Below are 20,909 nucleotides of genomic sequence, written 5' to 3'. Positions count from 1 at the left end.
TGTCCATGGCATTCTCCAGACAAGAATACTGGGGTTGGTAGCCTATTTCTTCTCCAGGGGATCTTCCTGACCTAAGGACTGAATCCTCATCTCCTGTGTCTCCTGCACTGGCAGGCAGATTCTTTACCACCATGCCACCTGGGAAGCCGCAGAGGCTGTTGGTATCCGGAAAACCAAATCGAGAGTCACAGTTTAAATAACTAAAATTTACAAATAATTCTCTGGAAAAACATTTGGAGAGGAAGGGATAAGGGAAAATTTTACCTTCCTTTCTTGCTCAGGAATTGCAGAGACCTGAGAGAGCTGACTTGGGCAACAATTCTTACCTTTCTCTGGCTTTTTGTTCCAGGATTCCATCTGCAGGATCCGGAGAGAGTGGGACATCGCAACCTGTTCCCTGTGAGTTGTCAGGAAGTAGGGTAGACACAACTTTACTCATCTTAGGTTTTCAGCTCGGACTCTGTAACAAAAAGATCAACAAGAGGAAAACAGTTTATTAACTCATGCAGTGCATAGCACATGGGAGAAACCTCAGTGAAAAGTCAGTTTTCACTTTTCTAAGTGGCTTAGAACTACAGTTTCTACAACATCTTCAAAAAAGAACAATAACTGTGGAGAGAAATGACAGGACAAAGAAAGGAAGTTTAGGCTTCCGAGGGCAGCAAACTGGGAGAAAAATATATGGCAGGGAACTAGTGGCTAATGTTTGTTTGCAGATTCCTCTGGGGCCATCTCTGGGCTGGTAAGACTGTCTCCAGTGAAAGGAGAATGTGTGTTCTGCGTTTAGGTAGAAAAGGAGAGGTAGAGAGAGCTTACCCTGCATTCTTAATAGCCTTCAGCTCAAAAATAATTTTTATGTCAAAGAGCCATTCTTCGGGGTGACGTATTCTGCTTTCCTTCACATGGTAAAATGGATTTTGAAGCTTTGATTAAGTTAAGGATCTGGGATAAGGAGATTATACTCTGGATTATCTGGGCCAGCCCAATGTAAACATAAGGGTCCTTATAAGAGGGAGGCAGGATGATCAGAGAAAGAAAAAGGACACGTAGCAACAGAAGAATGGGGAGCAGCGTCAGAGAGAGAAGCTGAGATTTGAGTGCGACTCATTTCTGACTTCTGAGCTCCAGAGCTGTAAGATATTGAATCTTTTGTTGAAATTTATGGCGATTTGTTAGAGCAGCAACAAGAAACTAAAACAAGGGTACTTGGTGTTGTATTAACAGAAAAAACACTGTCCACTAGTACTTGGGAGATTTGGCTTCCTTTTCTGCCCTCTACCACTTACTGACTATAGACATTCAAGCAAGCGGCAAATGTCTCTAAGCCTAGCTGTCCCTTCTGTGTAATGGAATCAATAAGACCATATGTATTTGAGGGTAGTATTGGGCCAATGGTTTCATCCACTGCATAGATATTTCCCCTGCCTTGGCCTCGCTCCTTCAACTCAGCTCAGCCCAGCTCAGCACTTCCAAGCAGAACCAATGTCCCCACCCTCCCCTCAGGATCAGTTCAGTTCAATTCTGTTGCTCAGTTGTGTCCAATTCTTTGTGACCCCATGGACTGCAGCACGCCAGGCCTCTCTGTCCATCACCAACTCCCAGAGTTTACTCAAACTCATGTCCATTGAGTTGGTGATGCCATCCAACCATCTCATCCTCTGTCATCCCCTTCTTCTCCTGCCTTCAATCTTTCCAAGCATCAGGGTCTTTTCCAATGAATCAGTTCTTTGCATCAGGTGGCCAAAGTATTGGAGCTTCAGCTTCAGCATAAATCCTTCCAATGAATATTCAGGACTGATTTCCTTTAGGATTGACTGGTTGTGTCTCCTTGCAGTCCAAGGGACTTCCAAGAGTCTTCTCCAACACCACGGTTCAGAAGCATCAATTCTTCAGTGCTCAGCTTTCTTTATAGTCCAACTGTCACATCCATACATGACTACTGGAAAAACCATACCTTTGACTAGACGGACCTTTGCTGACAAAGTAATGTCTCTGCTTTTTAATATGCTGTCTAGGTTGGTCATAGCTTTTCTTTCAAGGAGCAAGCGTTTTTTAATTTCATGACTGCAATCACCATCTGCAGTGATTTTGGAGCCCCCAAAATGTAAAATCTGTCACTGTTTCCACTGTTTCCCCATCTATTTGCCATGAGGTGATGGGACAAGATGCCATGATCTTCGTTTTCTAAATGTTGAGTTTTAAGCCAACTTTTTCACTCTTCTCTTTCACTTTCATCAAGAAGCTCTTTAGTTCTTCTTTGCTTTCTGCTAGGATACCCTGAGCTAGTTTATCAATAGCTGAAATTGTCTTGTTTCTCTATTTGCCATAGACACTCATCCAAATCAGGAGCCATTATTTCCTAGATGGTATCTGTGAAAAAATTAATTAGAATAAATATGAGACCTAAATTTCCTAAATCCAAGAGACTAAGAGACCAAAGAATTATTATGCAACCTTTTCTTCCTCTATGCCAGCAAAACTGTACAATGTTCAGATATCAGCTTCTTCTTCTGCAATTTATTTGTTTTCTCATAAACTGACTTTGAACATGACTTCCCCTACTTTGTCACCACACACACTATTTAAGTGTGGACACAGATCATTAGCCTTGTAGATGATCTTTTTCAAAATGGGGAGATGTTCTAGATAGACTTTTTATGATGGTATCTAGGGCAAATGTATTTGCAGTGATGATATAAAAGGATAGGTCCTTGGACCTCATGTATGTCATATTTAATGCCAAGTCCTCCTTTGTCTTCAATAGTAATATGAAACAGTGCACTTCAAAAATTTTTATATGAAATGTCATGGGAATTTTGCAAGTCTTATCTTTCAAAATGATGTTTTGTTCTGTTAGATGCAATAACATGTACTTTATCTTTCTGAAAAAGGTGCACATAATCTTGTTTGAACATATTTTGATACAGTAGTTAACAGCTAAACTTGTTTCATTTATCTTTTTCTCAAGAAAAAGAAAAAAAAAACATCTTTTTTATGATAAGGGGTTTGAACCAGGAGTCTTCTAAACCAGTGCTTTTTACTTGGAAAGAGTCTATGAGTTAGCCCCTCAGGGGACATTTATCAATATCTGTAGATATCTTTGATTTTCACAGTTAGGGGAAAACTGCTGTCAGAATCTAGTAGGTAGAGGCCAGGGAAGTTGCTGAACATTCTGGTAATCACAGGAGAACCAATAAACAAATAATTTGGCATGGAATGTCAATAGTGCCACTGTAGGGAAATTCTGCCCTAGACCAGACCAATGTTTCTAGTTTTTAATGTGTATATAAGTCACATGGGGATCTGGCTAAAATGAGGATTCTGGTTTGACCTCATGTCCCCAGTGGATAGAACTGGGTTACAGGGTGTTCTCTGTAAACAGGCATCTAGATATCCTTATGAATAGAGCTCTTGACAATAGCAACTCCTTCTTTAGAAGGTGTGATGCAAATGACTGTGTCAACACTGTTGATTCAGGTGTGGTCACTGTATTTTGACTGTACATTGCTTGGTAAGTGAGTTTGGGCCATGGGTTGCCTGTGTCTCTGCTCTGAACCAGAGTGACGTAACTTTCTTTTCTGGGCAGGGAGTGGGTAGGGAATACTGAGTTTGCAAGTCAGGTTTGTGTGGAAGCAGTTTTTCAAGACTGATGAATATTCTGCATCTTCCCTGAGACCTCTAAGGGATTCAAGCTGGCTATGAGGCAGGGCTAACAGAGCATGAGATTTGAATGCCACCAGAATGGGGTATTGAAGGAAGTTGGAGGAGTTTGTTGGACATCTGTAAATAGAAATTAGATTCTTGTATTGTGGAAGAGTTTAAGGGGTCTGATGTGTATCTCTGTCACATCCTTTTCTTTTCACTTGAAACATTCAGTTGCTTCTTATTGTCCATGGAATAAAATTCAAACTTCTTAACCTGGCACTTAAGGTTCTCTATTTTCTAGTTCTAAAGACCATCTTACTTTGCCATTTCTTTGCTGACAAAGGTTCATATAGTCAAAGCTATGCTTTTGCCAATAGTCGTGTATGGATGTGAGAGTTGGACCATAGAGAAGGCTGAGCACCGAAGAATCGATGCTTTTGAACTGTGGTGTTGGAAAAGACTTTCGAGAGTTCCTTGGACTGAAAGGAGATCAAACCAGTCAATCCTGAAGGAAATCAGTCCTGAATATTCATTGGAAGGACTGATGCTGAAGCTGAAGCTCCAATACTTTGGCTACCTGATTCAAAGAGCTGACTCATTAGAAAAGACCCTGATGCTGGGAAAGGTTGAAGGTGGGAGGAGGAGATGACTGAGGATGAGATGGTTGGATGGCATCTCTGACTCAATGGCTATGAGTTTGAATAAGCTCCAGGAGATGGTGAAGGACAGGGAAGCCTGGCATGCTGCAGGGTCGCATTCATGGGGTCGCAAAGAGTCGGACATGACTGAGTGACTGAACAACAATAACAACAACAAAGACTGTCTTAGGTTTTTTTCTGTTTTAAATCTGAAAAGTAGCAACATAGATATAGAAGGGGAAACTTCCTTAATTTGATACAGAATATCTACACAAAACCTATAGTTAACATCATATTTAATGGTGAAAGACTGGATGCTTTTTCCCTAAGATTGGGAACAAGGCAAGGTTGTCCCCTTTTACCACCAGTTTTCAACATCATACTGGAAGTTCTAGCTAATGCAATAATATAAGAAAAGGAATACAAAATGTACAGATTAGAAAATACAAAGTGCACAGGTTGGGAAGGAAGAAATAAAACTGTTTAGCAGATGATATGATTGTCTATGTAGAAAATCCCAGAGAATCAACAACAACCAAAAATTCCTGAAACTAGTAAGTGATTATGGTTGCAAGATATAAGGTTAATATATAGAAGTCAACTGCTCTCCTATATACCAGCAATGAACAGTTGGAGTTTGAAACATTCTCTGTCATAAATCACAGCAAGATCCTCTATGACTCATCTCTCAGAGTAATGGAAATAAAAACAAAAATAAACAAATTGGACCTAATTAAACTTAAAAACTTTTGTACTGCAAAGGAAACTGTAAGCAACATGAAAAGACAGCCTTCAGAATGGGAGAAAATAATAGCAAATGAAACAACTGATAAAGAATTAATCTCCAAAATAAAACAAGCAGCTTATGCAGCTCAATACCAGAAAAATGAACAATCCAATCAAATTGGGTTGATTGACCAACCCAGTCAAAAACTGGGCCAAAGATCTAAACAGACATTTCTCCCAAGAAGACATACAGATGGCTAATAAGCACCAGAAAAGATGCTCAACATTACTCATTATTAGAGAAACGGAAATCAAAACCACAAAGAGGTATCATCTCATACTGGTCAGAATTGCCATCATCAAAAAGCCTACAAACAATAAATGCTAGAGGGTATGGAGAAAGGAGAACCCTCTTACACTGTTGGTTGAACTGCAAACTGGTACAATGACTATGGAGAACAGTGTGGAGATTCCTTAAAAAACTGGGCATAGAATAGACCCAGCAATCCCACTGCTGGGCATACACCCCAAGGAAACCAAAATTGAAAGAGACACATGTACCCCAATGCTCATTGCAGCACTATTTACAATAGCTAGGACATAGAATCAACCTAGATGTCCATCGGCAGATGAATGGATAGGGAAGTTGTGGTACATATACACAATGGGATATTACTCAGCTATAAAAAGGAATGCATTTGAGTCAGTTCTAATGAGGTGGATGAACCTGGAGCCTATTATACAGAGTGAAATAAGTCGGAAAGAGAATGACAAATACTGTATATTAAAGCATGTATATGGAATTTAGAAAGCCGGTATCAATGATCCTATATGCAGGGCAGCAAAGGAGACACAGATGTAAAGAACAGACTTTTCAACTCAGCAGAGGAAGGTGAGGGTGGGATGATTTGAGAGAATACCACTGAAACATGTATATTATCATATGTAAAATAGATCACCAGTGCAAATTTGGTGCATGAACCAGGGCACCCAAAGCCGGTGCTCTGGGACAACCCAGAGGGATAGGGTAAGGAGGGAGGTGGGAGGGGTGTTCAGGATGGCGGGGGAACACATGTATACCTGTGGCCAATTCATGTTGATGTATGGCAAAAGCCATCACAATATTGTAAAGTAATTATTCTCCAATTAAAATGATTAATTAAAAGAAACGCATGACACTATTTACCTTAGCACCAAAAAAAGAAAAGAAATACAAGTTTAAGAAAATATGTACAAGATTTATATGAGGAAAACTATAAACCTCTAATGAAAGAAATAAAAAAAATCTACATAAATGGAAAGATATTCTATGTTTATGGATGAAATGAACCAATGTTGTCAGTTCTTAGATTCAGTGTTGTATTGATCTATGTATGCAATACCACTTAAAATCCCAGAAACTTTTTTGTGGATATTGACAAACTAATTTTAAACATTGTATAGAAAGGCAAAAAATCCAACATAACCAACACAATCTTGAAGAACAAAATCAGAGGACTGACTCTACCCGATTTCAAGAAATAGTTTAAAGCTACAGTTATCAAGACAGTGTACTACTGGTTAATGAAAAGACACACAGATGAGACATAATAGACAGCCCATAAACAGACTCAAATACATAGTCAAGTGATCTTTGAAATTCTGTGCACAGAGAGAATAATCTTTGTGGTGCTGGAACAACTGCTGGAACAACTGTATACCCACCCACATTCACAAAAAACAAAGATCTATGCATAGTCCTTATATTTTTTCACAAAAATTAATTCAGAATGTATCAGAGACCTAAATGTAAAAACAAAGCTGTAAAACTTCTAGAATATAACAGAAGATCAAGATGACCTTGGATATGATGAGTTTTTAGCTACAACATCAAGTGCTGCTGCTGCTGCTGCTAAGTCGCTTCAGTTGTGTCCGACTCTGTGCGACCCCATAGACAGCAGCCCACCAGGCTCTCCCACCCCTGGGATTCTCCAGGCAAGAACACTGGAGTGGGTTGCCATTTCCTTCCCCAATGCATGAAAGTGAAAAGTGAAAGTGAAGTCGCTCAGTCGTGTCCGACTCTTAGTGACCCCATGGACTGCAGCCCACCAGGCTCCTCCGTCCATGGGATTTTCCAGGCAAGAGTACTGGAGTGGGGTGCCAGTTCAATCCATGAAAGAAAAAACGTATGTTACACTATAACTTAAAACTTTCAATTTGTGAAAGATACTTTTAAGAGAATGAAAAAACAAGTCACAAATTGGGAGGAAATACTTGCAATTCATGTGTCTGATAAAGGAGAGAAATCCAGATATACAAAGAACTCTTAAAAGTCAGCAGTAAGAAAACAAATAACCCAGTTAAAAAGTAAGCAAAAGATCTGAGCAGACACTTCATTAAAGAAAATATACAGATGACAAATTATGTCTTCATTGATACACAAATGAAAACAACAATAAGGTACTATTGTACACCTATTAGAATGGCTGAAATCCAGAACACTGACAACATCAAATGCTAGAGAGGATAGATATGGAGCAATTCTTTGTCATTTGTTCCTGGAGATGTAAAATGATACAGCTATTTTAGAAGACAATTTGATAGCTTCTTGCAAAACAAATCATACTCATACCATGTGATTCAGGGTTGTGCTCCTGGATATTTACTCGAATGAGTTGGAAACTGATGTCCATACAAAAACCTGCACATAAATGTTTATAGCAACTGTATAATATAAGCACCCTAAACTGGAAGCAACCAAGATGTCCTTCAATAGGGGAATGGGTTAAAAAACAAAAACAAGAAACAGTGAAACAGTCATACAATGGAATATTGTTGTTTTTGTTCAGTCACTAAGTCATATCCGACTCTTTGCAACCCCATGAACTGCAGCATGTCAGGCTTCCCTGTCCTTCACCATATCCCGGAGTTCACTCAAATTCATGTGCATTGAGTTGGTGATGCCATCCAACCATCTCATCTTCTGTCATCCCCTTCTCCTCCTGCCTTCGATCTTCCCCAGCATCAGGGTCTTTTCCAATGAGTCAGCTCTTCATATCAAGTGGCCAAAGTATTGGAGTTTAAGCTTCAGCATCAGTCCTTCCAATGAATATTCAGGACTGATTTCCCTTAGGATGGACTGGTTGAATCTCCTTGCAGTCCAAGGGACTCTCAAGAGTCTTCTCCAGCACCACAATTTGAAAGCATCATTTCTTTGGTGCTCAGCTTCCTTCTGGACCAACTCTCACATCCATACATGACTACTGAAAAAACCATAGGTTTGACTATATAGACCTTTGTTGGCAAAGTGATGTCTTTGCTTTTTAATATGCTGTCTAGGTTTGTCATAGCATTTCTTCCATGGAACAAACGTTTTTTAACTTCATGACTGCAATCACCATCCACAGTGATTTTGGAACCCAAGAAAATTAAGTCTGTCACTGTTTCCATTGTTTTCCCATCTATTTGCCATGAAGTGGCGGGACTAGATGCCATGATCTTAGTTTTTTGAATGTTGAGTTTTAAGCCAGCTTTTTCACTCTCCTCTTTTACCTTCATCAAGAGGCTCTTTAGTTCCTATTTTCTTTCTGCCATTAAGGTGGTGTATCATCTGCATATCTCAGGTTGTTGATATTTCTCCTTGAAATCTTGATTCCAGCTTGTGATTCATCCAGCCTGGCATTTTGCATGATATACACTACATAGAAGTTAAATAGGCAGGGTGACAGTGTACAGCCTTGACATACTCCTTTCCCAATTTTGAACCAGTCCATTTTCCATATCTGGTTCTAAATGTTGCTTCTTGACCTACAGGAATATTATTCAGCACTAAAAAGAAATGAACTATCAAGACACAAAAAGACACAGAGGAAATTTAATTGCCTGTTGCTAAGAGAAAGGGTTCATTCTGAAAAGGCTACATGTTGTATGATTCCAGTTATATGACATTATAGAAAAGACAAAACAATCGAAATAGTACAAAAAAAAAAAAAAAAGACTAGTTGTTGCCAGGGTCTCAGGGGCAGGAAGGAAGGGATGAATCAGTTCAGTTCAGTTCAGTTGCTCAGTCATGTCCGACTCTTTGCAACCCCATGAATCGCAGCACGCTAGGCCTCCCTGTCCATCACCAACTCCTGGAGTTTACCCAAACCCATGTCCATCGAGTCGGTGATGCCATCCAGCCATCTCATCCTCTGTCGTCCCCTTCTCCTCCTGCCCCCAATCCTTCCAGCATTAGGGTCTTTTCCAATGAGACAACTCTTCGCATGAGGTGGCCAAAGTATTGGAGTTTCAGCTGCAACATCAGTCCTTCCAATGAACAAACACCCAGGACTGATCTCCTTGCAGTCCAAGGGACTCTCAAGAGTCTTCTCCAACACCACAGTTCAAAGGCATCAATTCTGTGGTGCTCAGCTTTCTTCACCGTCCAACTCTCATATCCATACATGACCACTGGAAAAACCATAGCCTTGACTAGATGGACTTTTGTTGGCAAAGTAATGTCTCTGCTTTTAAATATGCTCTCTAGGTTGGTCATAACCGTCCTTCCAAGAAGTAAGCGTCTTTTAATTTCATGGCTGCAATCACCATCTGCAGTGATTTTGGAGCCCCAAAAAACAAAAGTCTGACACTGTTTGCACTGTTTCCCCATCTATTTCCCATGAAGTGATGGGACCAGATGCCATGATCTTAGTTTTCTGAATGTTGAGCTTTAAGCCAACTTTTTCACTCTCCTCTTTCACTTTCATCAAGAGGCTCTTTAGTTCTTCTACACTTTCTACTATAAGGGTGGTGTCATCTGCATGTCTGAGGTTATTGATATTTCTCATGGCAATCTTGATTCCAGCTTGTGTTTCTTCCAGCTCAGCGTTTCTCATGATGTACGTTGCATATAAGTTAAATAAGCAGGGTGACAATATACAGCCTTGACGTACTCCTTTTCCTATTTGGAACCAGTCTGTTGTTCCATGTCCAGTTCTAACTGTTGCTTCCTGACCTGCATACAGGTTTCTCAAGAGACAGGTCAGATGGTCTGGTATTCCCATCTCTTTCAGAACTTTCTACAGTTTATTGTGATCCACACAGTCAAAGGCTTTGGCATAGTCAATAAAGCAGAAATAGATGTTTTTCTGGAACTCTCTTGATTTTTCGATGATCCAGCAGATGTTGTCAATTTGATCTCTGGTTCCTCTGCCTTTTCGAAAACCAGCTTGAAGATCTGGAAGTTCATGGTTCACGTATTGCTGAAGCCTGGCTTGGAGAATTTTGAGCATTACTTTACTAGCATGTGAGATGAGTGCAATTGTGCGGTAGTTTGAGCATTCTTTCGCATTACCTTTCTTTGGGATTGGAACGGAAACTGACCATTTCCAGTCCTGTGGCCACTGCTGAGTTTTCCAAATTTGCTGGCATATTGAGTGCAACACTTTAACAGCATCATCTTTCAGGATTTGAAATAGCTCAACTGGAATTCCATCACCTCCATTAGCTTTGTTTGTAGTGATGCTTTCTAAGGCCCACTTGACTTCACATTCCAGGATGTCTGGCTTTAGGTGAGTGATCACACCATCATGATTATCTGGGTCGTGAAGATCTTTTTTGTACAGTTTTCTGTGTGTTCTTGCCACCTCTTCTTATATCTTCTGCTTCTGTTAGGTCCATACCATTTCTGTCCTTTATCGAGCCCATCTTTGCATGAAATGTTCCCTTGGTATCTATCTCTAAGTTTCTTGAAGAGATCTCTAGTTCTTCCCAATCTGTTGTTTTCCTCTATTTCTTTGCACTGATCGCTGAGGAAGGCTTTCTTATCTCTCCTTGCTATTCTTTGGAACTCTGCATTCAGATGGGAATATCTTTCCTTTTCTCCTTTGCTTTTCACTTCTCTTCTCTTCCCAGCTATCTGTAAGGCCTCCTCAGACAGCCATTTTGCTTTTTTGCATTTCTTTTCCATGGGGATTGTCTTGATCCCTGTCTCCTGTACAATGTCACGAACCTCTGTCCATAGTTCATCAGGCACTCTGTCTACCAGATCTAGTCCCTTAAATCTATTTGTCACTTCTACTGTATACTCATAAGGGATTTGATCTAGGTCATACCTGAATGGACTAGTGGTTTTCCCTACTTTCTTCAATTTAAGTCTGAATTTGGCAATAAGCAGTTCATGATCTGAGCCACAGTCTGCTCCCGGGATATTCTGTATGGTACTGTACTGATGGATATATGACATGGTGCATTTGTGAAACCCAAGGACCTGTAAAACACAAAGAGTGAACCCTAATGTAAATTATGCACTTCAGTTAATAACAATGTATCATGATTGATTCCTCAGTTGTAACAAAGGTACCACATTAATGCATGATGTTTTTAATTAGGAAACTGTGAGGGTTGGGGAGGGAAAACATGGAACTTCGTAATTTTTGCTTAATTTATTATAAGCCTAAAGTGTTTCTAAAAAATAATGTCTATTAATTAAAAAAAATAATGAAAGTGCACAAGGTAATATGGCATACTCTAGTCTTCCGACCATGCAAAGCTGACATTTTGTATTATTTGCTTGAAGTTTTTCTTTCTTTTAAATAAAAGAGCGTATTACAGATGAAGCAACCCGTGACATCCCACAGTTCTAGTCTCCTTCACTCTCCCCAAAGGAAACCACTGTTACTAGTGCCTATCCTTGCCTTTATATTTTTGTATTCATATATGTGAGTGAGCAGTGAGTGGTATTATGTTTCAAATGTTTAAGAACAATATGTAAGTTGCATCAAACAATAATTGTGTTTTGCAACTTGCAATTTTGATTCAACCTAATGCTTTAAAAATCTATCCATGTTACTAAATATAGATCTAGTCCATTTATCTTTAAAAAAGTCTTTTTTAACTCTAGTATTCTATGTATATGTTGCTTCATGTTATTTTTCCATTTCTCTATTGATGGATATTCAGATTATTTCTAATTTCATGTTACTACTACCAATGCAGCAATATTTTTTTTTATATTCAAGGGAACATGTCTAGTCTATGAATTTTTAGGGTACTTAGTACAAATGGAAGTGCTGGACTGTGGCCAGCAATCTCATTTACACTTCTGGCAGTGTATAAGCATTCCAATTTCCTCACACTCTCCCCAACACTTGATGTAATAGATCTTTTTAATTTTGACAAAGTAATAGGTGAAAATATAGCTCTACTTTAAATTTAGTTTTCTTTGATTTCTAGTGATACTGAACATCTTTTCATATGATTATCAGTCATTAAGGTTTTACCTTGTGTTAAATTGTCTCTTCTTATTCTTGCCCATGGTAGAAGGGTATAGGGGAACAGAATTTTTTTTTTTCATTTTAACTGATTCCTGGTTAAAAATTACATTCTGGCTGCTCAGCCTTTGTCAGTTACATTTATTGCCAAGGTCTTCTCGGTCATGTATTCTTTAATGGTATTTATGGTACATTGTGGTAAAGGTAGTATAGACCAAGGGTTGGATATGAAGCCCAGTACTGTTCCTTATCACCTGTGTGACTGTGGACATCTTAGTTCTAACTTTGCCTCAAGTTCTTTGTCTACAAAATCAGAGTCACAAGAGTATCCACTGGTATCTACTTCAGAGGTTTCTTATGAAGGTTAAATAAGTTAAAATGCAAAGAAAGCACTTACTTGAATGGAGACTGGTATACAGAAAGCTATCAATAAATGTTAGCTATTATATTAAACATAGTTTTTAAGGTTACTGTTGCTGGACAAAATAGATTTAAATATTTTTGGCTTTTATACATGATAGATTTCATTTCCATATTTCATAAAATATTCATGAAAATGGAGTATTCAGGAGTGGGATGGATCCTAGCAAAGTTGTACAGATTAAATTTCTTTCAGATTCACTGCTCTGTCTCTTTAACATCGGCCTTATTATCTAAAATAGTTGCTAAGGCTCTATCCATCAAAATCAGGTTCCAGGGTGCCAGGACAGAAGGAAGTGAAGAAGTGTTCATTCTCCCTTTTCAATTAGCTTTAGTGAAGTATAATTTACATACAATAAAATTTAACCCTTAATTTTAAGTGTGTAATTTTATGATTTTTGACAAAGTATTTTTGACATTTTTCCATTGATGTGAGTTGTGAAGCAGCATGAAGCCTGGGTAGGTGCCCAATATGCTACTGGAGATCAGTGGAGAAATAACTCCAGAAAGAATGAAGGGATGGAACCAAAGCAAAAACAACACCCACTTGTGGATGTAACTGGTGATAGAAGCAAGGTCCGATGCTGTAAAGAGCAATATTGCATAGGAACCTGGACTGTTAGGTCCATGAATCAAGGCAAATTGGAAGTGGTCAAACAAGAGGTAGCAAGAATGAACGTCGACATTCTAGGAATCAGTGAACTAAGATGGACTGAAATGGGTGAAGTTAACTCAGATGACCATTATATCTACTACTGTGGGCAGAAAACCCTTAGAAGAAACGGAGTAGCCATCATAGTCAACAAGAGTCCAAAGTGCAGTACTTGGATGCAATCTCAAAAACGACAGAATGATCTCTGTTCGTTTCCAAGGCAAACCATTCAACATTACGGTAATCCAAGTCTATGCCCCAACCAGTAACGCCGAAGAAGCTGAAGTCGAACAGTTCTATGAAGACCCGCAAGACCTTTTACAGCTAATGCCCAAAGAAGACATCCTTTGCGTTATAGGGGACTGGAATGCAAAGCAGGAAGTCAAGAAACACCTAGAGTAACAGGCAAATTTGGCCTTGGAGTACAGAATGAAGCAGGGCAAAGGCTAATAGAGTTTTGCCAAGAGAATGCACTGGCCATAGCAAACACCATCTTCCAACAACACAAGAGAAGACTCTACACATGGACGTCACCAGATGGTCAGCACTGTAATCAGATTGATTATATTCTTTGCAGCCAAAGATGGAGAAGCTCTATACAGTCAGCAAAAACAAGAATGGGAGCTGACTGTGGCTCACATCATGAACTCCTAATGGTCAAATTCAGACTTAAATTGAAGAAAGTGGAGAAAAACGCTAGGCCATTCAGGTATGACCTAAATCACATCCCTTATGATTCTACAGTGGAAGTGAGAAATAGATTTAAGGGACTAGATCTAACAGACAGAATGCCTGATTAACTATGGATGGAGGTTCGTGACACTGTACAGGAGACAGGGATCAAGACCATCCCCATGGAAAAGAAATGCAAAAAGCAAAATGGCTGTCTGAGGAGGCCTTAAAAATAGCTGTGAAAAGAAGAGAAGCGAAAAGCAAAGGAGAAAAGAAAAGATATTCCCATTTGAATGCAGAGTTCCAAAGAATACCAAGGAGAGATAAGAAAGCCTTCCTCAGCTATCAATGCAAAGAAATAGAGGAAAACAACAAAATGGAAAAGACTAGAGATTTCTTCAAGAAACTTAGAGATACCAAGGGAACATTTCATGCAAAGAAGGGCTCAATAAAGGAGAGAAATGGTATGGACCTAACAGAAGAAGATATTAAGAAGAGGTGGCAAGAACATACAGAAGAACTGTACAAAAAAGATCTTCATGACCCAGATAATCACGATGGTGTGATCACTCACCTAGAGCCAGACATCCTGGAATGTGAAGTCAAGTAGACCTTAGAAAGCATCACTACGAACAAAGCTAGTGGAGGTGATGGAATTCCAGTTGAGCTATTTCAAATCCTGAAAGATGATGCTGTTAAAGTGTTGCACTCAATATGCCAGCAAATTTGGAAAACTCAGCACTGGCCACAGGATGGGAGAAGGTCAGTTTTCATTCCAATCCCAAAGAACAGCAATGCCAAAGAATGCTCAAACTTCCACACAATTGCACTCATCTCCCACGCTAGTAAGGTAATGCTCAAAATTCTCCAAGCCAGGCTTCAGCAATACGTGAACCGTGAACTTCCAGATCTTCAAGCTGGTTTTCAAAAAGGCAGAGGAACCAGAGATCAAATTGACAACATCTGCTGGATCATCGGAAAAGCAAGAGAGTTCCAGAAAAACATCTGTTTCTGCTTTATTGACTATGCCAAAGCCTTTGACTGTGTGGATCACAAGAAACTGTAGGAAATTCTGAAAGAGATGGGAATACCAGACCACCTGACCTGTCTCTTGAGAAACCTGTATGCAGGTCAGGAAGCAACAGTTAGAACTGGACATGGAACAACAGACTGGTTCCAAATAGGAAAAGGAGTAGGTCAAGGCTGTATATTGTCACTGTGCTTTTTTAACTTATATGCAGATTACATCTTGAGAAGCGCTGGGCTGGATGAAGCACAAGCTGGAATCAAGATGCTGGGAGAAATATCAATAAACTTAGGTATGCAGATGACACCACCCTTATGGCAGAAAGTGAAGAAGAACTAAAGATCCTTTTGATGAAAGTGAAAGAGGAGAGTGAAAAAGTTGGCTTAAAGCTCAACATTCAGAAAACTAAGATCATGGTATCCGGCCCCATCACTTCATGGCAAATAGATGGGAAAACAGTGGAAACAGTGCCTGACATTACTTTGGGGGGCTCCAAAATTCCTGCAGATGGTGATTGCAGCCATGAAATTAAATGATGCTTACTCCTTGGAAGAAAAGTTATGACCCAACCTAGACAACATATTAAAAAGCAGAGACATTACTTTGCCAACAACTGTCTGTCTAGTCAAGGCTATGGTTTTTTCAGTAGTCATGAATGGATGCGAGATTTGGCCTCTATAGAAAGCTGATCATCGAAGAATTGATGCTTTTGAACTTTGATGTTGGAGAAGCCTCTTGACAGTCCCTTGGACTGCAAAGAGATCTAACCAGTCCATCCTAAAGGAGATCAACCCTGGGTGTTCATTGGAAAGAATGATTTTGAAGCTGAAGCTCCAATACTTTGGCCACCTCATGCGAAAAGCTTGCTCATTTGGAAAGACCTGGATGCTCGGAAAGATTGAGGGCAGGAGGAGAAGGGGACAACAGAGGATGAGATGGTTGGATGGCATCACCGACTCAATGGACATGAGTTTGGGTAAACTTTTGGAGTTGGTGATGGACAGGGAGGCCTGGCATGCTGCGGTTCATTGGTTGCAAAGAGTTGGACATGACTGAGCGACTGAAGTGAACTGAATGAAGCCTGGAACTACAGATGACTGCTTTGGATTCTTACCACATCACTGATACTCATCTCAGTGTCTAGACCTTTGTCAAATGATGTCGCACACTACTCAGCCTGGTTTTCTTTTTTGTTGGCAGCCCTGTGCATTCTGACTTTGACTACAATCAGTTCAGTTCAGTACATTTCAGTCGCTCAGTCGTGTACAACTCATTGTGACCCCATGAATTGCAGCCTGCTGGGCCTCCCTGTCCATCACCAACTCCCGGAGTTTACCCAAACTCATGTCCATCCAGTCACTGATGCCATCCAGCCATCTCATCCTCTGTCGTCCCCTTCTCCTCCTGCCCCTAATCCTTCCCAGCATCAGGGTCTTTTCCAATGAGTCCACACTTTGCATGAGGTGGCTAAAGGATTGGAGTTTCAGCTTCAACATCAGTCCTTCCAATGAACACCCAGGACTGATCTCCTTTAGGATGGACTGGTTGGATCTCCTTGCAGTCCAAGGGACTCTCAAGAGTCTTCTCCAACACCACAGTTCAAAAGCATCAATTCTTCGACGCTCAGCTTTCTTCACAGTCTAACTCTCACATTCATACATGACTACTGTAAAAACCGTAGCCTTGACTAGCAGACCTTTGTTGGCAAAGTAATGTCTCTGCTTTTTAATATACTGTCTAGGTTGGTCATACCTTTCCTTCCAAGGAGTAGCGTCTTTTAATTTCATGCCTGCATTCACCTTCTGTAGTGATTTTGGAGCCGCAAAAAATAAAGTCTCTCACTCTTTCCACCGTTTCCCCATCTATTTCCTATGAATGATGGGATCAGATACCATGATCTTAGTTTTCTGAATGTTGAGCTTTAAGCCAACTTTTTCACTCTCCTCTTTCACTTTCATCAAGAGGCTCTTTAGTTCTTCTTCACTTTCTGCCATAAGGGTGGTGTCATCTCATGTCTGAGGTTATTGATATTTCTCCCGGCAATCTTGATTCCAGCGTTTGCTTCTTCCAAACCAGCGCTTCTCATGATGTACTCCACATAGAAGTTAAATAAGCACAGTGACACTATACAGCCTTGACCTACTCCTTTTCCTATTTAGAACCCATCTGTTGTTCCATGTCCAGTTCTAACTGTTGCTTCCTGACCTGCATACAGGTTTCTCAAGAGACAGGTCAGGTGGTCTGGTATTCCCATCTCTTTCAGAATTTCCTACAGTTTCTTGTGATCCACACAGTCAAAGGCTTTGGCATAGTCAATAAAGCAGAAACAGATGTTTTTCTGGAACTCTCTTGCTTTTCCGATGATCCAGCGGATGTTGTCAATTTGATCTCTGGTTCCTCTGCCTTTTTGAAAACCAGCTTGAAGATCTGGAAGTTCACGGTTCACGTATTGCTGAAGCCTGGCTTGGAGAATTTTGAGCATTACCTTACTAGCGTGGGAGATGAGTGCAATTGTGCGGAAGTTTGAGCATTCTCTGGCATTGCTTTTCTTTGGGATTGGAATGACAATTGACCTTCTCCCATCCTGTGGCCAGTGCTGAGTTTTCCAAATTTGCTGGCATATTGAGTGCAACACTTTAACAGCATCATCTTTCAGGATTTGAAATAGCTCAACTGGAATTCCATCACCTCCACTAGCTTTGTTCGTAGTGATGCTTTCTAAGGCCTCCTTGACTTCACATTCCAGGATGTCTGGCTCTAGGTGAGTGATCACACCATCGTGATTATCTGGGTCATGAAGATCTTTTTTGTACAGTTCTTCTGTGTATTCTTGCCACCTCTTCTTAATATCTTCTGCTTCTGTTAGGTCCATACCTTTTCTGTCCTATATTGAGCCCTTCTTTGCATGAAATGTTCCCTTGGTATCTCTAAGTTTCTTGAAGCGATCTCTAGTTTTTCCCATTCTGTTGTTTTGCTCTATTTCTTTGCATTGATAGCTGAGGAAGGCTTTCTTATCTCTCCTTGCTATTCTTTGGAACTCTGCATTCAAATGGGAATATCTTTCCTTTTTTCCTTTGCTTTTCGCTTCTCTTCTTTTCACAGCTATTTGTATGGCCTCCTCAGACAGCCATTTTGCTTTTTTGCATTTCTTTTCCACTGGGATGATCTTGATCCCTTCTCCTGTACAATGTCACGAACCTCCATCCATAGTTCATCAAGCACTCTGTCTATCAGATCTAGTCCCTTAAATCTATTTCTCACTTCCACTCTATAATCATAAGGGATTTGATTTAGGTCATACCTGAATGGCCTAGTGGTTTTCCCCACTTTCTTCAATTTAAGTCTGAATTTGGCAATAAGCAGTTCATGATGTGAGTCACAGTCAGCTTCCAGTCTTGTTTTTGCTGACTGTATTGAGCTTCTCCATCTTTGGCTGCAAAGGATACAATCAATCTGATTACAGTGCTGACCATCTGGTGACATCCATGTGTAGAGTCTTCTCTTGTGTTGTTGGAAGAGGGTGTTTGCTATGACCAGTGCATTCTCTTGGCAAAACTCTATTAGCCTTTGCCCTGCTTCATTCTGTACTCCAAGGCCAAATTTGCCTGTTACTCCAGGTGTTTCTTTACTTCCTAGTTTTGCATTCCAGTCCCCTATAATGAAAAGGACATCTTTTGGGGTGTTAGTTCTAGAAGATATTGTAGGCCTTAATAGAACCATTCAACCTCACCTTCTTCAGTGTTACTGGTTGGGGCATAGACTTGGATTACTGTGATATTGAATGGTTTGCCTTGGAAACAAACTGAGATCATTCTGTCGTTTTGAGATTGCATCTAGGTATTGCATTCTGGACTCTTTTGTTGACCATGATGGCTACTCCATTTCTTCTGAGGGATTCCTGCCCACATGGTCATCTGAGTTAAATTCACCCATTCCAGTCCATATTATTTCGCTGTTTCCTAGAGTGTCGATGTTCACTTTTGTCATGTCCTGTTTGACGACTTCAAATTTGCCTTGATTCATGGACGTAACAGTCCAGGTTCCTATGCAATATTGCTCTTTACAGCATTGAACCTTGCTTCTATCACCAGTCCCATCCACAAGTGGGTGTTGTTTTTGCTTTGGTTCCATCCCTTCCTTCTTTCTGGAGTTATTTCTCCACTGATCTCTAGTAGCATATTGGGCCCCTCCGACCCGGGGAGTTCATCTTTCAGTGTCCTTTTTCCTTTTCATACTGTTCATGGGGTTCTCAAGGCAAGAATACTGAAGTGGTTTGCCATTCCCTTCTCCAGTGGACCACGTTCTGTCAGACCTCTCCACCATGACCTGTCCATTTTGGATGGCCCCAAATGGCATGGCTTAGTTTCATTGAGTTATACACGGCTGTGGTCCATGTAATCAGACTGGCTAGTTGTCTGTGGTTGTGGTTTCAGTCTGTCTGCCCTCTGATGCCCTCTCTCAGTGCCTACCATCTTACTTGGGTTTCTCTTACCTTGGATGTTGGGTATCTCTTCACAGCTGCTCCAGCAAAGCACAGCCGCTGCTCCTTACGTTGAATGTGGGGCAGCTCCTCTCTTCTGCCGCCCCTGTCCTCAGATGTGGGGTACCTCCTCTTGGCCACGCTTGTGTGTAGTCGCAGCCGCCCATGCTTGCGCACCCTTGACTACAATAGTGGTAAATAAATATTGTGGCTACGTTCAAAGCTTCACCTCCTACACTTATGCAGACAACTCAGTTATTGATAATCCTAGAGGGAGGATTCTTTTCCCTTCCATGTTTAACCTATGCAAATATACTTGATGAAGACTGTCTGATGGGACTATTCAAAAAACTTTTCTAGTCTTTGTCCTGATCTAGGGGGACAGAATGGGATTTGGAATCAGACATATAAAGAACTTGGAATCGTGGCTCTGGTCTTTAATAACTCTGTGCCATAGTGTTGGTTAGTAAATCTCTTGGAGTCTCAGTTTCCTCATACCTGTGGTGGAAAGACATACCTGTGTTGGAAAGAAGGGTATGACAGAGGATAAAATGGATAGCTGGCATCACCGACTCAATGGACATGAGTTTGAGTAAACTCTGGGAGTTGGTGAGGGACAGGGAGGCCTGGTGTGCTGCAGTCCATGGGTCACAAAGAGTCGGACACGACTGAGCGACTGAACTGAACTGAACTGTGGTGGAAAGAATATTTCCTTGGGTTTTCTCAAAGAGAGAATAAGCAGATACATGAAAAGTTATTAGCACTTATAGTACATGCTAGCTTCCTACCCGTCTCAGGTGCAACACTACTAACAGAAACAATCTAGGCTTCTGCATTTGAAGAGTTGGCTACAGGCACGTAATGCAACGTGGCATTTATTCTTACTTTCTATTTGTCAGTTTTGTTTTTCAAGATGTAAGTCTTTGGATTGCCTTTTCCTGTCACAGTTTCGGGGTGAGTGTTGTGTTTGTGATTCTGGATGTTTGATTAAGAATGATCCATGTAACATCGATGGTTTTAGCTATCTGAACATTGCAAAGGATATGGGAATAAGAACCAGGGGTATAAAAAAGATAAAAGTAAAATGATGTCTTAATAATGCATGATAAAATAGAGTAAAATAAATAGAATAGCAGCACTCTAGAATGGTTATTGTCATCTGACAGAGCCAGATTATCATCTGGTCTCGAGAGCAGATATTGAGCCACACACCATTGCCTAATATGAAGCCTGATATGAGCAAACACATCAGGACTTAGATACTGATGGAAGACAGATACCTCTGGGGAATGGTGATGGGGAGGCCACATTTACATCTGAATGTCTTAGTGCCACCTTTCTTGTCCCTCACATACTCTAAGCCTTTGGTCCTCAAAACTCAAGAGTACCTAAAGATCAAGTGGTGAGTACTTCTTAA

The 20,909-nt window shown here is 40.4% G+C and overlaps 1 protein-coding gene across 11 annotated transcripts in view; it reads left to right on the top strand.

Annotated features, from left to right (window-relative positions):
- The window catches only part of TMEM45A (transmembrane protein 45A), a 114,832-nt gene that overhangs the window by 54,593 nt on the left and 39,330 nt on the right, over window positions 1–20,909 (top strand). For 3 of the 11 annotated variants that reach the window (XM_081572459.1, XM_081572462.1, XM_081572453.1), the window contains exon 2: window positions 350–399. The exons of the other annotated variants lie outside the window; for them this stretch is intronic. The gene's annotated coding sequence lies outside the window, so the exon portion shown is untranslated. The remainder of the gene's footprint in view (window positions 1–349; window positions 400–20,909) is intronic. 11 annotated transcript variants of the gene reach the window in all.

This window comes from Giraffa tippelskirchi, chromosome 2 (assembly GCF_054371585.1).
Source record: "Giraffa tippelskirchi isolate mGirTip1 chromosome 2, T2T-mGirTip1v1.2.pri, whole genome shotgun sequence".
Classification (NCBI taxonomy): Eukaryota; Metazoa; Chordata; class Mammalia; order Artiodactyla; family Giraffidae; genus Giraffa; species Giraffa tippelskirchi.
The sequence above is the reverse complement of the archived record's forward strand: the minus strand, read 5'-3'. Positions and strand labels throughout refer to the sequence as shown.